The sequence below is a fragment of the Amphibalanus amphitrite genome, unplaced genomic scaffold (assembly GCF_019059575.1).
Source record: "Amphibalanus amphitrite isolate SeventyFive unplaced genomic scaffold, NRLGWU_Aamphi_draft 000016F_arrow, whole genome shotgun sequence".
In the NCBI taxonomy this organism is placed as follows: domain Eukaryota; kingdom Metazoa; phylum Arthropoda; class Thecostraca; order Balanomorpha; family Balanidae; genus Amphibalanus; species Amphibalanus amphitrite.
In genome coordinates, this window is record NW_024881512.1 from 1474762 (window position 1) to 1496312 (window position 21551).

Consider the following 21551-nt stretch of genomic DNA (forward strand, 5'->3'; position numbering starts at 1 on the left):
CTTATGAGGCGGCACAAATAGCGGCCGGCCGGCGGCAGCCGCCGGTAAATGCAGGTATTGGACCCGGGAAAATAGCAGCGCGTAAATTCCGACACATATGCAGCTCAGGCGGATGGTGTCGGAATTGGCCTGGGTAATGTGGATGTCAACTGCTGAGATTGTTCATGTATTTTGTGTTCTTCCTTTTGAGCTAGCTTTTAAACAAGCCTTATCTTTTCTGTGCAGGCTCAGGCAATGCTGTCTGGGCTTGTTGAGATTAAAGTCATTTTAATCTAGCGCGAGCTGTGAACAGCCGGTACGGTGGTAACAGGAATGTGTGTTTTCTGTAGAGAACAGACAAGGAGCTGCATTTTCTGCTGTCTGTGTCCCGAACTGTCCCCGCAGTCAGTCTCGATCCGTCCGTCTCTCCGCTAACGGGCCGCCCGCGACCAATCGCAGGGGGAGTGCTGATTACGTGTCTGCGACTGTCGTCCAGCCGGCCGGCACTGGCTCATTCCTGGCGTCATTCCCCTCTGGTCATAACCATGTCGCTCCCGTCACACGGGCCCTCAGGCTCGAGCGACAGCTCGGCGACCGCGCCGGCCCATCCGACCGGCTATCGCTGTAATTAACGGCCTCGAGGAGAGGACCCGGGCGGCCGCCGCCGGCTCCGGACCGGCTCCGGCGGGCTCCCGGCCGGCTCCGGTGGGCTCCCGGAGGACGGTGTGTCTGCACTGATGGGTGCGTGGCCGGCTGATGGCCCCCGGTCGCGGCCGGTACCCGGTCGGCGCTGGGCCGTCAGCCGCTCCCAGGGCCACCGTCAGGCCGTGATTGGCGGTAATGTGATCGGCCGCCGACTGAAGTCGCCTCTCCGGGGAAATGCCGTGATCGTAGATCGGTCGGTGACGCGGGTCTGAGCGCGGGTGGTCGGGTCGAGCACCAGAGATACCGGTCAGGACGGCGCTCTCTCAACAGGGCGTGCCATAGCTCTGGTCATACTCGTAGGTATTAACAACTGGGCGTGAAACAGTGGCGATTGGAATTCCCGTTACGGTCAAATCCATTGAACTGAATTGGCTTCAAGTGTTATTGCAAAACCGTGCTTCGGCGTCAGATGATTGATGAATCTCAGAGTAGATAAGGCCACTCATCTGTATAAATGGTATTGCTTGCTTTGCTTTTATAGCTACAGACCTGACTGTAGAGCTCAGAGAGTAGTGATTTGAGTTATGAGCGCACAAACGCTGTTAGCTAGCCACCAGGCGTTAGCCCTTTTTATTGCATATACTATATTCCATATAAAGCGTTATTTTTGTCGGTACAACATTAGTTTTCTGTATGTTTATATCTGTGTAAGCACTGTTTCCTACTGCAAGTAATCCCTCGTTCACTCGTCCCCATCTCCCTATTCTCCGCTGTCTCTTCCCCTCCCCTGCAGCCAGACGGGAGCCGCCGTGTTCACTGCGAGTCCACTGTCCCGCAGTACAGTCGTGCGATGCGGCACAGCCTACCCACCCGCTCGGCTCCGCCGTGCCGCCGCCAGCCCGGCCTGCGTCGGACTATAACCGCAGCCACTGGAGACAGATGTGTCTGCAGCCTGCCCAGCGGGATGCGCCAGATTACAGAAAAAGAGCATCATAAAGGAGATAAACGTTATAAATTGTGCTCTGATGGCCGCCGTATATTTGCTACGGTTTTTGCCGCCTTCTTTTCTGTGCATGAGAAAGTGGAGGAAGAATATTCCGAATACAATATGGCGGCTAATGCAACTTTTGCCTTTTTTCTCATCACCTTGACCTCTTCCTTGAAGACTTTTATCATTGTATCGTGCCGTTTTTCGTCTGTCTGACCCTCTTTTCCTCACATGTAGGGCCGATCACATTCTGATCTCGATCCATTTTTCTCATTGCTCATGTCTGCTGCTCTACCAGAAGAGAGACGAACCTCTCTCATCCATCGCCAATAATTGTTCAGCATTTCCCTTTCTACGTCCCTTTTTTCGTGCTCTATTTTACTTTTGTTATTCTTTATCCCTACTTTGATCTTTGCACTTTACTCTTATGGTATGTTCATCGACTTGCCGATTTCTTGATTTTCCGTTTTCAATCCGCCTTATTTCTCCACATTCATTCTTTCCTCTCCTCTCCCTTTCCCTTCCCTCCGCTGCTGTCGGTCCGCGCCGTCGCCACTCTCGCCATCCTCAGACGTCCGCGGCGGCCATTTGCGGCAAACAATCGGCGCGGCGCGCCAGGACCGCCGCCCACCCGCCAGCCATTGTTTTCTATTTTGCCCCTTGCTTCGGCCGGGCGGGCCGCGGCGACTGATGAAAGAAGGCCGTCTTATCAAGCGCCACGTCGCCGGGGGAGCGGCACCACGGCGTCCGACCGACCGGTCCTGTCCGCGCTGACGGGCCGGGTCGGACCACGGCGCCGGCCGGCTGGCGGCGGCCGACCGAGCAGAGTAGAACAGAACAGACCAGAATAGACCATATCAGACCCGGCCTGACCAGACCAGATCAGATCAGACGAGACGAGACCAGATCAGACCATACCAGACCCGGCTGGTGGACGACCGATTTGATCAACTTCCAGACCATCTCAGACTAAATCGGGTAGGACTCGTCAGTCGTCAGCCAGGCCAGACCTGACGTGGTTACAAGGCCATTCCCAACCGACCGTCCGGGTCAGCACCGGCCGACCTGACCTGACCTGTCTCAGCCCGACGGGGGGTTAGCGGTGGCACCCATCGACCCAGGCCGAGACCCCCAGGCCGACAGGGCTCGGGGTGGGCACTCCGGGCAGCGGGACACGCCATTTCCGCCTCTGCTACGGTCGGCGTTCCTGGGCGGGTGACCCAGTGAACAGTGCTCCATTGCGAATACATCACATAGGGCGAATATATCGTATAGACTATAAGGCGAATACATTAACGGTGGGTGTTTGAAGGCATCCTTGCTCCGCTCCGCAGGAATATACTTCATGTCCACCAGAAAATGGCTGCGTGATCGTGGCGTGTGAGGCGGACCACGGACGGTCAATTTAGGGTAATCGAGTTAATAAGTTAGCTTTATCGATCCCTATGTTTGTGTTATGAAATTCGTCTTAAGTGATAGGCATCCTGCGACATGCTATGTTGCTTTACGCTTTACGCTTGTTTTATCCCCTCTAATTCAATTTACCATTACAAATGCACGAATAGGTTTTGTCGCTTATCTATAATTTGGAGCATTCAAACCGAACATGAGGTTGAAAGACAGTTCGTAAATGGTACATTTTCTGTGTTGCTTTTAATGAGCTGCACAAGTCGGAGCTGTCTTACCTTTTTAGAAATCGAGACGTCTGTATTCATTTTATCTGGAACAGAAGACGTGTCATTCAAAACATGCACGAATGATTATGCAATTGCATGCATAAGGAACACAACATTTTCAAAGAAAGTCATTGTACCAACAGCTTGTAAATAGCCTAAAAAGAGCGTTTATCCTGCTAACAACTGTGAAGAAAAAACATATTGCATGAACGTAACACGCTCATGTGCGTTTGTTTCGTATTTCATTCCTTGTCTGGTTCGATTGTACTGTTATTGTCGGCAACGGATCCACCTACACTGCAACAGATTGCTAATGGAAAGGAACTCTCCGTTTCTGGATGGGCTACATGATTTATGTTTTGTTTATTTTCCCTCGTCTTCTCAGTTACCGGGACGGTAAATATTGTCATTTCACCCCAGTTGAGTCACGTTGTGTACCGTAGCAACATCTTCAGTCGTGCAGAGTGTGGCGACGAGGCCGCGAGGATCTCGTCAAGTCTGTCAGGAAAGTTCTCTGCACTGCCCAGCGGAGCAGGCCGAGTGAAACGAACCACAATTAAACCGTGGTAAGGCCAGCCCACACGATATAGCGCTGGATACTTGCGTTATCGTCATTAGTGAAAAACATGCTTTGCTTTGTTTTAAATCCGCAACATCCAGCATCAATGTCAAATGTCAAGCATTGTCTGATGGCCGTGAACAGTTTGCTGGTCGGACTGTTATTTGCATTAACTCAGAAAGATCGGTAAATATCAGATGGCAGTTATCTTTGCTATGCTCTTTGAGAAGCTGAATGCTCTGCTTTATTAGTTTACGATGAACGTTTTTAAACAAGTGAAATCACCCTCTCCGACTAAGAGGACCATCGTGACTGATTGTCCTGCGCGCACCCCGTGTTCCGAGAGGGACCCAAGAGGTCGGCTGACATTCCGGGAACCTCCATCGACCGTTCGTGACCCAGTGGCGTGCTTGGTCGCTAACTCAAACCGCTGCGCCCGTAGAGGTGATCTCTGCCGACTTTTGGACACCTTTTGGGGTACTACGATACGTTCGAGAGAACGTTATCTTTTCCATGGCCTGCTCATTTGCATAGCCGAGTAGCTTGAGTGCGATAGCTGCGCTATTATTGGCGATGGTCATGGTACCGAATTCTAATTTCCAGAGGCCACAGTGGAACAGCAGAGCTTTTCTCGCACCAGCGAAGGAGCGGTTGCTAGAATCCAGCGGCTAATACCGGCTCGGAGCCCAGTCTGGCGGGCGGCGTCTCCGGCTCGGCGGAGACCGCCTGCTCCGTCCGGCGGCCGGCCCTGCGCAAACGGCCCTCCAGTCGCAATGAAACACAACACCGACTGTGTTTATCCGCCAAATGGGAGCCGGTGTTGACCAATCAATGCCGGGCCGCCGGCCGGCCGGGCCCGGCGCCGCGCCTCTCGGAGTCGCCAGGCTGGGCCGGCTGGGGGTGGAGGATGTCTGGGTGGGTCAGGGCGGGGTGTCGGCGGCGACGCGGCCGCGTCGGAAGGCTGGCTGTCGGTGGCGGCAGTGATATGAGCGGGCGAGCCGTGCGCGGCCGCGCCCCGGGGGACGCCGGCGCCGGAGATGAGCCCGCTCGGATCAGATTGATTGAGTGCCGGCGGACCAGTGGAGCCGCCCTGCCGTCAGCGGGCCGCGGCGACACCAGAGACGGAGGGGGGGGGGGGGGCTAGAGAGCTGCTGACTGAGATAGTTTACACGCTGTTAGTGTTCGGACATCACATTGTGTGCTTGGTTATCAACATTGCACTGGGTAAAGGTTTGTGTGAATTAGGTTCGCACAAATATGTCACAATATTTAGAGACTAAACCGCCTGAAAACTAACAACACTGCAGCCTTCTGCCGGCATCCTGGTTTCAGAAAACCGGGCATTGGTATTGCAATAAACCATTTGATTCCTCTTTTCCTTGAGCTAAATCTCTATTTCTCACACTCTTCGCCGTTCTCTCTCTCTCTCTCTCTCTCTCTCTCTCTCTCTCTCTCTCTCTCTCTCTCTCTCTCTCTCTCTCTCTCTCTCTCTCTCTCTCTCTCTCTCTCTCTCTCTCTCTCTCTCTCTCTCTCTCTCCTCTCTCTCTCTCTCTCTCTCTCTCTCTCTCTCTCTCTCTCTCTCTCTCTATCTCTCCATCTCTCATCTCTCTCTCTCTCTCTCTCTCCTCTCTCTCTCTCTCTCTCTCTCTCTCTCTCTCTTTCTCTCTCTCTCCTTTATCTTTTTCCTGCTGCCTGGGCACCATTGCTCTTCCTCCTTCCGTCCTAACCTTCATTCCTCATGCGCTACCCATCTCAATGTATCCGGTCGCCCGCCTCTCTCTCTCTCCCTCTCTCTCTCTCTCCTCTCTCTCTCTCCCCTCTCTCTCCTCTCTCTCCTCTCTCTCCTCTCTCTCCTCTCTCTCTCTCTCTCTCTCTCTCTCTCTCTCTCTCTCTCTCTCTCGCTCTCACTCACCATCTTGCTCTTCCTCTCTAATTCTCTTCTTTCTCTCTATTTTTCCTCACATGTCCATAGCGCGCCCCTTTTCCTATCGCCCTCCCTTCCTTTCTCCCATGTCTTTGGCTCCTGTTCTCCCTCCCTCTTTCCCATGTCCGTGCAGCGCCGTTTGCCGCTCGCTCACCCACGGCCGGCCAGCTCCCAATGCGCCGTACAATCGGGCCAGTGGCGGTAACCGATGACGCTGCCGGCGGGCTCCATGGGCCGCCGTTCCGCCGCCCGCCGCGCCGGCCACTCGTCATCAGGACCGGCGCGGCGGCGCCCCTCCGCCACTCTGCCCGACCCGCCTCCGGCCCTCTCTCCAAATAAACAGAGCCGGCTGGCTGCCGAGGACCGTGTGTCGGCGCAGACGGGCCGAGACGGGCCGAGACTCGGGCCGGGGCGGGGAACTACATACAGTCCTCGACAGAGGGACTGTGTGTGTCGGACCCAGGCTCGGGCCGCGCCGGGGAACCACTGTCCTCGGCGGGGCCCGAATCGTGTCATCGCTCCGTCATCCGGCGCTCTCTCCCCGGCTCCCCACTCTGTCCATCGATCGGCCTCTCGTACTAGCCATTCTCTCACACAGCGGCGGGCGGCAGGAAATGGCACGCGGCTGTGGGCAATGTCGGACCCACGGGAGTCGGTTCACTTTGAAGGTCAACAGCATGTCATGGGCTGTCACGGGATGTCCACAGTGTGGCAACAGGTCAGGTGCATGCATGGTATGCTGCTGTGCATAGTCAAGGCATGCCGCCAGTTGCATGCGATGGTGAGGAGCGTGTTGTTGTTACTATTTGCATTTATATAAAGTATCACTTCTTGCAATGGAATCAATGTAATGATTATGCAACAGCGATGTCCGTATAAAACTAGGCCTACTGTCAGAGTACCTATAACTTCATCTGTCGAGATTTCGACAGAACTCCGAATAAACTAGGATCACAGATATGTTGGTCTCGCAAGTCTGCTGCTGTGCTGAGCATGACATACCTATATAGGCTGCCTGGCCATCGGTGCGGTTGAACAGAGATCGATGGCAGCCCGAGGAACGCATACGAACTTTGCACCATATTGCAATAAAAGTGGGTGCCAATGCAACGGAAATTTGTGCCTTAGTGCTTTTTCATTTCGTGACAAGAATACCACTGAGCTCATGAGCTGCCATTTTCCAAAGCGCAGATTAGGACAAATGGCGTAATGACAGCCTGCGCCGCTGCGTTTGGTGACGTCACCAGGCGGCATTATCCCGGCGGCGATGCGTGCCGGGCTGCACACTGCCGGAATCTCTGAACAGGCCACGGGGGTGCCGCGGGCGGAATCGATACAAATCCGACGCGGTATGATGCAGCGTCGGCTTCTCAGGAGTCGCTGGACAAAGGAGCCCCATGTTCGGGGTTACTCTAGATACTGTGTTTACAGCGGTTTTTGCTTCTGCGAACGGCTGATAAAAACGTCTGAAATGTAGATATTCCTGGCAGAGTAAACAAACAAAGCGTGACGTTTGTTGTGCACGGTGACTGGATTCCGAGGTCCCGGCTGAACTGAGGGTTCTTTGGAGTGAGATGTAGACAAATCAACTCTTTGTTTCGTTTGTTGTTGTAAAAGGCACAGGTAGGTGGTTGGAATGAGCTCATGTTTCCACTTCTTGCTGTCATTTTAGTGTATTCATAGGTTTCCTTGTTTCTTGTGCATCAAATTCAGGGAAAGTCTGTGTCGTGAAAGGGAGCCACGGATACTGTGCTCCTCATACAAATTTATCGAACGCTCTTTTCCCCGCTGAGACTGTGGGCATGCAAAGTCGATGAAGACAGTCAGTCATCGAATGTGATATATGTGGCAGCAATTAGAAAAAAGAAAAACCATAATGGACAGTCAATGATCATGGCCAGATTTATTACGTTTCCTAACCCATCAAGAAAAACATCGATTCATTCCTTATTCATCCCTGCCGGTAACGTTTTTCCCACTGTGCACTGTGCAGCCAAAGAAAACACCATCTTCTCAGTTTTCCAAGTCGTAATGACCAAAATGTGCGCCCTCGAGCTGTCTTTGTTCAACAGCGCCAATAACTTATACGACATCGCTCCCATGTCATCTTTCTGCGATGTCTCCAAAGTTGTCACAGTCTGGATGACTTTATTACGATCTGGCGGGTGACGGCGGCTCTGGTTGGGATCAGATCCAAATGTGGCCCTAAAACTCCTCGAGCCACTCTGGTAGTGGCTGAAATATGGTGGTCGGCTCCTTCATCGCATGAATGCCCGCTGTGACGAGACACGGTCACGTTCAAGGCTGTTTCGTACCGCTGAGAAATCTATGTACGGGTACTATTCGCCCGTTGAAATCACTTCCCCAGCCGCGTGCCTGTTCTTTTAATGAGAGACATTCTTCACGGTCTTCTCTTTTCATCGCCCCGCAGATGATCCATCAAAGCTAATCGATCTCTCGTCGCTACAAGCAAAACTTTCGTGTGCCAAACAAATCAGGATAGTGTTATCGTTTCGACGCGGCCCGTCCCATCCTGGCCGGTCGGTCCCGGGACACCGGCCGTCCTGGTCGGCCGGTCCTAGGGCACGGGCCGGCCCACTTCTGTCCCCTCCCCTCCCCCGCGGGCCCACCGCGGTCCGACCCGCGACAGGGCAGTGTTTATCCCATATCCGGCGCGTGTTGATCGGACCCGGCGTCGCTCAGCCTTCCGGGCCGATGCGTTCGACTGCGAACGGCTCCGACAGGGCGGCCTTCACCGGCGGACGGCGCCCGCCGGCGGACGACCGCATCGCCTCGGTGGCGGCAGGACGGGGCAGCTATTCACAAATTAGTAGCAAAAAGCAGCCTACGTAGATCAACAAGATTGTGCACCACGCTTGGACGTAAGCAGTTGAAAAACGCAATCTAATCTAATATTATAAATCCTAAAAAGTCCGCCGTCGGGGTAACGCCCAAAAACGCTTATTGCAAAGCCGTCGATTCATGCAGGGGGTGAAATTTTCACGACTCGTGGGTCACGTGATTTAACAGGTCGTATTAAATTTTATCACTAAAGGTGAAACTGCCAATGACATCGAAATTTATTTCAATTCGAATCAAAGCACCTCACGTCTTACCAACCACCATTAATCCTTGCGTAGCACTCATTGGGATCTCATTAGCGGATCGCCCGTCGGTTTCGCCTGTCATGGCCATATCGCTGCCCATTGTCCACGCACCTGTCGCCGGCGGACAGCACCGCTCACTGCACTCACTGTCGCGTGCAACAGGTCCGACCACGGCTCCGACAGGCGCGCACGCGACCGCCGCCCGTGTGACGGCCCGGAGCGCAACTAGGACAGCTGAATCCCCGGGGCACTGCGAGGCCCCGGCGTGACCGAGGTCGGTCGGAGAACACGAGAAGCCACGGAGCTAACAAAGCGTCTGTCTGTACTGACGTGACAAATGCTGGCACAAACAGCGTGTACACACGCTGGGTCTGAGAAGTTATCGGCGTTTTCTGCGCTGACGCTCACAGCCCGCCCTGCGTTGTCGGTGCAGTGGTTTTCCGACCGGCCAGAGTCGCTCCGGGCCGGCGATCCGGCCGCCCCAGACGGGTTTTGTTGGAAGTTTCTGCGGCCGTTCGCGGCGATGGACAGCGGAGGCCGCCGTGGGAACTTTGGGCGGCCGTGCGCGGCTGTTTTGTTGCGTGGAGCCAACTGCACCGCAGGGAACCAGCCAAGTCCGACCGCGCCTTGTTAAATGGAATCGGATAGTTTTCCGGTGTAAACAACCCCTAATGGGATTTAAACTAGACCAGGTTTTTCGGCAGTTTAAATTCTGATGATTTTGCATTGGTCTTCGAAAGAGTAGCCGAACGAAAATTGATGACTTTTGATTCAAGTGGCTTTTAGTCTTCTTCTGCTTTGTCAGAAAAAGATTTAATCAATTCAGGAAAATATATCAGTTTGAGTATCTATGACGCAAATAAAAAGCAATACCATATTTTTGAATACGAGGGCGGGACAATATCTCAACCTTTGAGGACCACCAACAGGTGACCTTATATATGATAACTGTTGCTGGAGAATCACATCAATGTACTACAAATCTGATTTTATCACTAACCAACTGAGTGGATGATATCGTCAAGCAGGCTTTTTGTAAAAAAAAGTAGCCCCTTGTTTCCAAAATTGATCTTCCTCGGCCTTATCATCCGCTTTACATTTCCCAGCCATTTCAACAAAGTGGATGACAAATCTTCTCACTTATGATGGTTGTAATGTCCAAACATTTCGCTGAATCTCCCTAATATGAGGCGGTTTGCTGCTGTCATAGGATGAGAGCGTCACGAGGTTGATATAACAGTCGCCGTTGCGAGCAGACTCTGTGACGTCATCCGGCTTTGTTCTGGGACTCTCGCTCCCTCCCCCCCCTCTCGATTGACTGGTAAGGTGGTGACCTATCGTCCTCCCCTGGCCCCTCGGTGACCCGCCGCCAGGCTCCCTCTGCGTCCCGGCCGGGTGGAGGTCCGTCTCCGGCGCCCGCCGTCTCTCTGCAGGTGTAGGGGAAGTTGGGGGAACGCCGAAGACTTTTTTTCTGACGCCCGTAGCACGCAAGGTAGACAACATAAGCTATTCTTGTTGGCGTCATTCGAGAGGCCAGTCTTATGCCTTTCAAACATACCAGGCGCATTTGATGAATTCGCATACCGTTAAGCGCACAAACTAAAAATATCAAAGAAGTGACTTTTTCGGCGTTGCCCCGGACTGCGGGGAAAGCCGAAAATGGGAGAAATGATCTACGGGGAATGCCGACATTGATGTTTTGCCATTTTATCTCAAACTTTATCCAGAATTGATCAAAGCTGACACGCGTTTTAAGAGCTTGAGGACGCGGTGCACACTGGAAGCTATAATTATGTGATATAATAAGAACATGCCAGGTAAATCATTCCTCATAGGTAACAGGCCGTTGTGTCGGTTGAAAGTGTAATTTGTGTGACTAAAAATACGCGTTGCTATTCTACAGCAGTAAAGTCCACGTAGCGTGCTTTTAACACGTGCGTAATCGCACGTTTTCGGCATTACCCCAGCCTGCCATACTTTCATTTGCAGGCCCATAACTTTTCAACGTGCTGTATAAATTTCAAATAGGCAGCACACTTATGCAAAGACATGCTAAAGATTACTTGACCGAATTGGCCAGACAAACGGTATCATAATGAGTAAGAAATGCAGCTTCAAAGGCGCATGTAGTACAAGGGAAACGTACCTTGAAAACGCTCTTGGCGCCCTCACAGTCGAAGTATTCCGAATGACGACTCGTAACAAACATGCGATAATTGTAGTCACTTAAGCTTCAGAGCATCACTGACAGGTGGCATCCATGTCTTACGGTTTTCGAAATATCTCGAATTTCGGCTTTGCCCCAACTCCGGCATTGCCCCAACTTCCCCTAAATACTGCCATTGTCTCTGGGCCGGCCGCCGGCTGCCGACGGTCGGCCGCCGGTCGGCGCTAAAACGGTCCTGTCGCCGCCGGCAGCGACTTTGAACCGGCCCGATCGCCGGCTCTGTTTGGGCCGCCGGCGGCGCCCAGTCTTCCGGTGTCGTCACCGGCCGCGACACAGGGAGCGGAGCGTGACGTCACTGGGTGCGACCGTCACAGCGGCGAGAAAACAAACAGGCCACTTGTGACTGTCTTTCATCTGAGAAGGAGGGGAACTTATAGCGCTATAGTTGCTAGTTACGAGTGATTATTTTGGCCAGGGATGACCGTAACATATGTAGATACAAGCTTCGAAAAGATAAACTTATTATTCATGCTTAGGTATCCAATAATGCTTACATCCAATGAAGCTTCCACATAGATCTTAAAGCGTCTATGACAAGAATATCATTTTATCGTCGGCTCAATTTTCACTCACTTCACTGAATGGAATCGCCTTTGCCTGGCCTAATTCCCGGAAAGTGGTAAATGGAAAAGTGATGTGTATTTATGTCTTTGTCTCATTGCCGTTAAAAAACGACTTTCGGATAAATTGTGATGTGAATCCAAGCAAAAACTGAACGATGATAAACAACTCTGTTGTGAACAATAATTTCTCGTAAATAATCGGCTCAGACGTCCGTATTTTCCTCCTGGTTTAGCGATAAACTTGGATTTGCATGATAGATATAGGGGAGGAAATGTCGGCCAGTAGGTCATAGGCAGCCTATACGTCCATGCTGTTTGGGCTTTCCAACTATATTATAGTTTCTCTTTCATTTCACTGGTTGAGGTGTAATTGTGAGACCTTACATCCCGCGGTGTCATTGACTGTGGCTTGGAACGGGAAAGTCACTTTTGACAGCTGTAGCTGTAGACATCGTACCCCTGCAGCCAGGAGCGTGTGTTGGCGTGATCGGATCGTGATCGTAAGTGGAGCGTGATCAGGCGAGAGTCAATCGCTTCCACTCTTAGATCTCAGATGAAATAGCCTCTTCAAAGAGAAGCTTCCTATGGAGCACGCCCTTATAAGTAACCAGCGACACTACAGTATCGGATTTTACTGGAATGGAGTTGAGTTCATTGAATCGTAGTTTGTCTCAGGCTTCCCGGAAAGACATACGGTCGGTGAAGAGTGGAACCGCCGGGCTGACTATGAAGGGACGCTGATAACGCAGGGTGCTGCCAAAATATGATTGTTATGTCATTACCATCACTGCGGAGTGCAGCGTTCCTGACAGCGCTCATACGATACGTGTGTTTCCTACACGGCAGTGTGTCCATCTATAAGCGCCAAGCGGTGATACACTGCCGTAGCGCCTCATTTGATGACTCGATTACCGTTTGCCGTCGGAGCCGCAGAGCGCTGACAAAGCTGCTCCTGTCACGCGATACTTTGTGTGGTCGGCGGTACTGGGGGCACGGCCACACCGGGACAGTCCGGAGCGCCGGAACGGGCCCATCGTCATACGTCAGACCACTTCACACCAGAGCCACTCCGAGAGACGGCTCCGTATCAGCGCCAGGCGCTCCAAGTAAGCATGAAAAATCAACCCAGAGCACGACATAATTTCAGCTTCATGACAGCCCGACGAGCCCTAGTTGGCCAATGGCCGATAAATTCGGCCAGTGGCCGTTTTGGGAGCGCTCAGGCAGCTCTGCGAGTGTCTCTCCCTGCCGGGCCGCGCTGTGGACTCGGGGTCGGCCCGCCGCCCCCGCCGCCGCCGGTCGATAACCCATCGGCGACCTTTTGGCCAAAAGCCATTCGGACCGGACGGGCCTGTCGCCACTGGCCCATCCGCAGATTTCGGGCCGGCCGCCGCGGCCGCGGACGGGTGTCATGAGGCTGCCGCTGATGGCCATCGAGTGGCTTTTAAAGAGGCCGATAAGGCGATGACCGACATAACGAATAACTTATCTGGGCCGTGAAGAGCTGCAGAGCCAGAGATGCTCCGTATGACACCATAAAACCCAGTAACGCTGTTGGGGTTAAGCTGAGCGTCAGACTGGCCTTTCAGTGGGCTCGACAAAGAATGCCGATCGAAACCATTCCTGTCGTTTTCAGTGAGAAGTCTGGAAGGCGCCTTTGAGCCCCTGGGAGTTACGAGGAGCGTGACCTAACCTTGCTCATTACACTTCCCAGGAAAGCACGAGACCTATGTTATCCGAACAGAAGACAGTAATGTGGCCGTGATAAATTGACATTCTTTATCACCCCGCGCCCACATCATTTTCACAGTCATTACTAGAAGTGCGACCTGCACTTTTTCCGTAAATCGATGTTGTTTGTCATTAGCGTATTACAATGTAGATGACCCTATCGTAAGCGTCATCATGACTAATAACGCAAGTGATGTGCTTGTTTTGTTTTCCGCGAGCCCCACGGTACGCGACGCGCTGCCAGCGTTGTCATCAGGCATTCACCCATTCTGCCGCCCTAGGCTGTAGCTCTGCGAGTGATCGATGTGGCTGTTCGCAGAAGCTCTACTTCAATTAGCCCTACGGTTGCCGGGTATGGTCTGAAGCCTTTGAAGTGAGCTGTCATACTCGCATGTCACGCACACGGATACTGAGACAGCAGCGTTGGCACACAGCGGTCGGTGCTGTCCAGCAGTCGACACACACCGGTCGGAGTGGCCCGCGACTGAGACGCGCCACTCGGTGACGTGACTGGACTGTCTGCGGCTCCGACCCGGCTGTGTGGGAGGGAGCGGCACCCGCCGACCGGCTGGCACGCGGTCCCGACCTGCACAGGCCCGACCTGAGAGTGAGGGGTGCTGCTGTTTCAGACCCTAAGATCATTAAAAAATACATATTTCAGATGATGGATTCACGCCGCTATAGTTGGTGCAGCCCACTGATCAGTCTCACGATGACGAATCCATCGTCTGCTTTGCTGCTGACTCAACCCGCTCCGCAGACGCCGAGTTTCACAACTCCCAGCGCAAACTCTGCCAGGCTCTCAGAACCAAGTGCGTCGCAAGAAGCGCTGACAAAGACCATACGCAAAGTTCCCTCCGCGGCATTCCCCTAGGAGCGGGTTGTGTATTTTGCGGTATCACTATGTGGTAGAAATATTTGCAGGGGACTGGAAAAGCATTTCCCTTAGAACAGCTTTGGTAAATATGTGTAGTGGACGACGGGTACAACGAAAAAGCTTCATCGTAATCAGGATAAAAATATTTAAACGTGGCTGACATTTTTCCTACAGCTGGAGATTGTATGCTATCACGATATTGTTGCCACATCTGCATCTTGTCGAGATGTTCAATTGAACAGAATCAGAGCAGTTTTTAATCCAGCTGCAGGTGAGAAACTCGTCACTTTCAAAAGGCGTCCAATGTTTGTTGCCAGGCGAATTCTGGCGATAACCTAGGCAGGTCGTCTCCGTGTCGGTTTCTGTTGCCAGTCGGTGATCCAGACAGCGCCCAGACACCTGTCAATCGGCAAATTTACGGCACCGGAATCTCCCAATATCACTGCATGGGACAGACAGGCGGCAGAGACTCCCTCGGCCGCCGTGGGCCCTGATACGGCGCTGCAAAAAGAGGTGAGCCATTTCTCTTGCAATGACCGGCCGCCGGCCCCGCCCCGAGTGTAAATCTGCCGCCGCCGAACCCGACCAAAACGGCGGCGACGATCCGAGCCGATAGATGAACCCATTTCTCATCTGCCCGTGACGGCCTCATGCATACCCCGCTCTTGCATCCTCCCGTCTCCGGTCGCCGGCTGGGCCCGGTCTCCGCCGCCGGCCCGGTGTAAGGAACGGCCGGCCGACCGCGCGCCGCGCCGCCACCATGTTTTATTCAGCGTCCCGACCGGCGGCCGGTGCCTGGCCGGGCCGCGGCGGGGCCGCCGATTAACGGTCGTCGGGAGCGACTGTACCGGCGGCGGAGTCTGGGGTCTCCCTCCGGCGGCCGCCTGTGGAGCGGCCAGAAACGCCGACTCAGTCAGAGCGCTCCGCAGGAGATCGGCAGGAAACGACGCTCCGAGCGAGGCGCGACGGAAGGACGAGAGTCGCTGCCTCCTCCGGGACTCGTCCTGTTCCGCTGGTCTGGAATGGGGCCTGGTCGGACCGAAAGGAATGGACCAGGGTGGACCGGGCGGACCAAGCCGGACCAGGCCAGCCCAGAACCGACCGGGGCAGAGGTGGCAGAGGACCGGGTTTTGGCGCGCCGGTATCGGCCGATTATTGATGACCGGCCGCCGGGCGGCTCCCTCGGTTTTGCATGCTGCCTAATGAAGGAGAACGGCCGCATCGCGAATCGCCCGGCTCCACAGTCAAGGCCGGGGATATGCCATGTCGACGGTGATTACGGAGCGAGCGAAGCGAGCGGAGTCTCATACTGAATTAAGGGAAAATCCTGAGTATGAGCGGCCGGCCGGCCGGCCGGCCGTGGGGACGCTTTTCAAAAGCTAATATCTTAGGAACGGGACATCCGATTGACAAGCGGTCTTCTTTACTGAATGTCACTTGGACGTAAAAGTTCTGTGGTGTGATGGCCACCATGCGTTCTTGCCAACCACCGCACGTGGCGCGTGGTAAAGTTGGACATTTTTTAAGAACCCCAAAATTGCAACCTCAATAACGGCACAACGGTTGGGCCGATTGAATTGAAACTCGGTACACAGTTAGGTCTCCATCAGATAATTCATCTGCATGTGTTAAGGTTGGGGTGCTACAGCACGTGCGCACGTGCAGGGGGCGCTTCCAGATCTCGAGAACGGCTGGGCCGATTGCGCTCAAATTTGGTACACGGTTGGGGACCAGTTAGTAGGGTGCAGTGCAAAAGTCAGTTTGGACCCCGCTTGCACGTGCGCACGTGCAGTGTGCCGCTTCCAGATCTCGAGAACGGCTAGGCCGATTGCGCTGAAATTTGGCACATCGCTAAAGACCTGTTAGTAGGGTGCAGTGCACAAGTTAGTTGGAGGTAACCCCTCGTAATTTCGCACGTGCAAGGCCCATCCTCTCGCTCGCTCCGTTGGTCGCCCAAAAGGCGTTTTACTGGTTTATTAAGATGAACTAGCCTTCCCCGGATACCGATCGTATCTCGTAACTGAATGTCAATGTGCACTTACACAGAAAACGCTTCCGTTCGAACTAGCCCAGGATATGCCAGCATTGCTGCGGCGAACATCATGGAAATCAAATAGGAACAAATAAGAAGCGATGGGTGGGTACTCGATGCACCTGTTTGCCAGTTAGGTGCCATAATTTTTAGTACCAAGTTCTGCTTTGATCGCAGTAAACTGGGAAATCCACGGAGTCCGCAGCAAAGTCGGCTTTTCGTCCCGCCCGCTATCGCCGGGCTCGATAGCGTGCATCTTTAGCTGGGCGGTCGGTCGGTCCACAGCCCACCAGGCGGCCGTTACCACCGCGCCCCGGTCCCACCCCCACCCACCGGAGCGCCCCGCGCCGTCCCGTCCGCCGCCGGGCTGACTCGACACCGCCCTCGGCCCGTCAGGGGGGGGGGGGGATGGGGGATGATTACCGACTCGGACACGGGATCTGACACTCAGTCTTTGTGCGGGGAGAGGGTTCGGCCTCGAGTGCCGCCCAGAGGACGATTGTCGAGACGCTGAGCGGATTACGGCGACGCCGACTCACAGCTGGAGAGAGGGCGGAGAACATATGTGTCTGGGTCTCCTGGGAAGGTGAGGTGTGTTAGGGATCGGCTTGTGATGTTATTCTTAGCAGTACGTGAAGCGGTATTGATCTGAAATATTTGAAGCTGCAATGGAGGCATCATCCTCACTAAGGCACAAAAAAAACTGCCTGAGTCGGTTGTGCCTTCACCCTAGTTAATTCCGGTCGTCTCCCGTCTAACCCTACCCGCTGGGGCATTCCACGTCAAATCGAACAAAAATCGGCTGTTTTGCACCTTACCATCAGCGATTTCATTATAATTTTGTGAGCGAGTTCCTGTGTGGCCCCGGACATTACATTGATGTTTTTTGCACATTCTGACCACAGGTCTTCTAAATATAGGGCATCAAATTTTTACAAAATGTTGCATCTTTATATTTTTGAACGACCATAACTTTGGTTGTACTTGTTTGATTTGAATGAAATAAACCTTACTGTTTAGGTAATTTCTTAAGCATTTGTTTAGAATTGCACCTACTTAAATATATGACCTTGAAATTTGCTTAACTCTGTTCTTAAGTACAAATATTGAAATAGCAAAAAACACGTCACCTTCGATTTGGCTCATTTTTATATATTTTATTGCCTACCATATTCTTAACAACCTGTGAAAAAATTAGAGTGGGCCATTCATAAGTTTTGAAGAAAATTGCACATATGCAAACGTATGTTAGCACGCTCAGTGGAGGGGGAAGAGCGAATTTCGCCCACCCCTCCTGTTTTTCGCCAATATCTCATAAGATTAATGCGAAATTAATTATGGCTACCTGTCAAGAATTGAATTGGACATCTCATCGTGCAAGCAATAAGAAAATCGGTTCACAACTGTTCTAGTAATAGCGGTGTAAAGTGAACATCCTGTCGCCGCAGCGACGCGGCGACTCGGCAGCCGGCGCCGACCGCTACGCGCCGCCTGAATTGTAGACTGTGCCGGGACGAAACTGAACGGTTCCGTCTTTACATCGCGCTCCCTACCGCTGATTACGTTCGATTCGCGTCAAATTTTGTGAGAAGACTAAGAAATGTACAGGCAATCTTATGGTGTAAGAATTTTGAAAATCAGTTGGTAAACAATTGAAACATGAACGTGTAAACACAAAATTGTGATTGCTGCGTATCCCGCATCGGCCGAGCCCGCCTCAGCCGGCGACATGTTACTCTTAGCAGGCCTCTAACTGCCATATTTATTATTGGATTAACTAGAAATTCCCCATACATACTAAAAAATGTATGTTCTTTCGTATAGTGAAGATCAAAAGACGTGAAGATATCGTTGCGTGATAATGTTTTCGTTGAATTTACTTCATGATGCATTTCCACACGGCTCAAAATTCACCGCAAAATACCGTTTGCCTGAGACACTTTTACTATGGAACGTGAATGCTTGACTATGATGACTATGCATTTCCATTCTCGCAGAGTTTGGGATATCACTAATCAGCAATCATTAGTTTCAGAAGTGTACACAAGCAAGCATGTCTTGACTCTGTCTTTCAAGGTCACGCGCGGTTGCGTGATGTTGATGCATGAAAACGGCGTTTGCCGCGAAAGTTATGAATGGCCCACTCCAATTTTTTCACAGATGGTTAGGAACATTGTGACGGACATAATATGTAAAAATTACCCAAATCGAAGGTGACGTGTTTTTTGCTATTTAAATTTTTATGTTTTAATTCAAGGTCAAATGCATTTCAAGGTCACTTCAATTTAATTTTACAATTAAAAATCAAAGCCTTATCAATTGCCTATAAGACCCTGTTAATATCATTTTGATACCAGAAACTGAACCAGAGCTATAGCCATTTAAAAAATTGATGTGTGGCATTTTTCGCTATATTCGATGACCTATATCTCAGCGATACGTTATCAAATTTCGAAAATATTATACGTAACTCAGTTTTGAACCATGCCCAGTGTGCCTACAAATTTTCAGAAAAATCGAAGGGGACGACGGATTTAGGTGTTTGATTTGACGTGGAATGCCCCCGCTGTGAACCAGCTGAAGCGCTGTGCGGGGAACAGCTGGTGACCTGGTGGTTGGTGGTGAACAGGGCCACGACGTCCGTCAGCCGACGGGTGACCCAGAGGTGACCCCGTCACCCGACAGGTGACCCAGAGGTGACAGCAGTCACCTGCGGCCTGCGCCCTGAATTAAACACACACCTGTACAGACAGACGACATCAGCAGCCGGCGTGTCCGGGATGGCTGAGCTCCTCTGTGCGCAGGTAACGACATACATAACGACTCGGGGCCGGCTTATTTCTCATCTGATTAGTGGTTCTAATTGTAGCGTTACAATCGACCACTACTCTGTTGGTAATTGCCAGGATTTAAATCCATTTATATGCTAATTCAGGTCACTTTAATGATAATGACAAGGAATTAATTGCTGACATATGATCACAAATGGATCTAAGGTCAGAGCTGATGCTCGTCATGGCTCCGGTTCGGTCTGGTATGCGCTGGCCTTAATCGTCCTGAGATCTCAGCGAAACACAGCGCACAAAACACAGCCACCCGGCATCCAGCGTCATTAGCACCATTTGACAAATGAAACTGCCGTCGCATAGCGGGCCGTTCAGAAGTTGTGCGATGACGCCGAAGAAATGTTTACAGCGGTGAAGTGGGCCGGGCAGGCCGCGGGTCTCGGCGGCCGAGTTGGGCCGAGTTTTTAGTCGCCGCGGCAGAAATGGCCGGGCGGCGGCGGCGGCGAAATGGGTCAGCTGGGCCCAACACGGCCCAAACTGGCGTCAGATCCTGAGGTAATCCCATTTCTCATAACATCAGGGCCAGTGGCTCCGAGAGGATAGCGCTATAAAGTGAAAATGGTCATACGCCATGCAAATAAATGGGCGACTCGGGGGGCAAAGTGATACGAGTAAATTAAGCGGGATGCTCCAATAAATAAAAGTATCGACGGAGCAGAAACCTTACTCATGTCTAGACAAAGAGATTCCACAGACACTTGTTGAGCCGACGTGGGCGCGAGACGGTGATTCGAAGGGATGACCTCCAATCTCAAATGCAAAATGAACTTTCCGTTACGATACGGATTGTTCCTTAGACCGTGGCCAACCTAAAAAGGCGGCACCATCGACTGCGACAGACCGGTCCAAGGACGGGGGACCGATAGTGCTCCCACAATCAGCTGACCCAGTGTAGCCACAACAGTCCTTGACCGGTGTTCTCAAACTTGCTTGATGGTGATTAGACCTGTCGGTCAATGGCTATTTAGTGCATACATTACGAACGAGACACAATCTTATGTATTTCTCCGTAAACGCCAGCGTTAAATGGATGAAGTAACCAAGAATCGATCGGGGTGTTTTTCCAGCTAAATATCAGCGTTTCAGCACAGAAACCACTAGCCACCGCTTTGACCCGCGACTGCTCGGTTGGTTAAGTTTGCGATGTTCTCGTAACCCGTGGCCCATCCGCCGCCGCTCTCCGATCCTGTCCAAATCAGCGCCCTGCACCCGGTCGGCAACAGCAGCGCTCTGCAGCGAGTGCTGTGAGATAGAAACTTTGGCGGGCACTGTACAGTGAATAAACTTACAACGTTAATAATTTTGTCTGAATCTGATACATTTTAAATAAAACAGGCTTTTCCAAGCATTTTTATCGGAATATGTTTACTAGCACATTGAGATTGAACAAACTTTGCTCACAAGAACTAGATAAAAACTAGACCATTTTAAGGGCTGTTATGCTCGAACTATCCTGACAACTCTGTCGCTAATACAGCGTCTTACATCGTCTCTGTCGGGCAGAAGATCCCAAAATTCAACAGTGCTCATAGCCTCTTCATGGCTAATGTCATTTAGCGTCTATTTCAGCTCTGTGGGCCTAATATGTTACAGAGAGCAGCATCCTGCCCCATTAGGCGGCGCTAACGACCTCTAGGGGCTCATTAGGCAGACAAATGTGGCCACATCGAAACATTCGGGTCTCTGAGGAGAATGTCGAACTTGCGAACTGGAGACCACTTCTCTCCATTTGACCTTCACAACAGCTCCGCGGTAAGGAGCGGGGAGGTAAGGCTGGAAATTCAGAACGGGATGGGAGCACCGTCGACCGCTGCAGCAACTGGAGCTGCGGCACGGAATCAACGTCCAACTCTCCAACTTCCAGACACCGTCGTCAGTTTACACGATTGGCTTTACAAGCAGCTATTGTAGTAGAAGCCCCGCCCGCGAACACCAGTCCTCAGTTTATTGTCTCACTGCCGGTTATTACCCCAGGTGTTCTCTAATAGCCCTTAGTGACCTCAGGACTTTAGAGTCGCTGTAATCTCGGATTTGGGCAGTTCTCGTGACCTTCAATAATTTCGCCAGTTTCCTCTGACCCTGGACGCTCGTGGACCTCCAGGCTGCTTCTGTAACTCCTTCGACTCTCAATAACACATGTGTGGGCCCATTTGCCCTCAGTGACCTCAACATGACCTGGTTGGGACCTACATAGCTGCACTCTGTGTGTGACCCCCTGCGCCTGTGTCCCGCGCGGCCCCCTGCCCGTCTGCGGCTCGCGCTGCCCCCCCCCCCCCCCCTGTGACCCCCTGCGCCTGTGTCCCGCGCGGCCCCCTGCCCGTCGCTGTCCCCCCGGGTCATCAGCGACCCCCGGCCGCCCTCCCCGAGCGGGCAGATAGCGTCCGGCCGGCCCCCGGC

General features: G+C 52.4%; 1 protein-coding gene across 3 annotated transcripts in view; it reads right to left on the reverse strand.

Annotated features, from left to right (window-relative positions):
• The window catches only part of LOC122386569 (transient receptor potential-gamma protein-like), a 96640-nt gene that overhangs the window by 63240 nt on the left and 11849 nt on the right, over positions 1–21551 (reverse strand). For all 3 annotated transcript variants that reach the window (XM_043375880.1, XM_043375861.1, XM_043375870.1), the window contains exon 2: positions 3298–3332. The gene's annotated coding sequence lies outside the window, so the exon portion shown is untranslated. The remainder of the gene's footprint in view (positions 1–3297; positions 3333–21551) is intronic.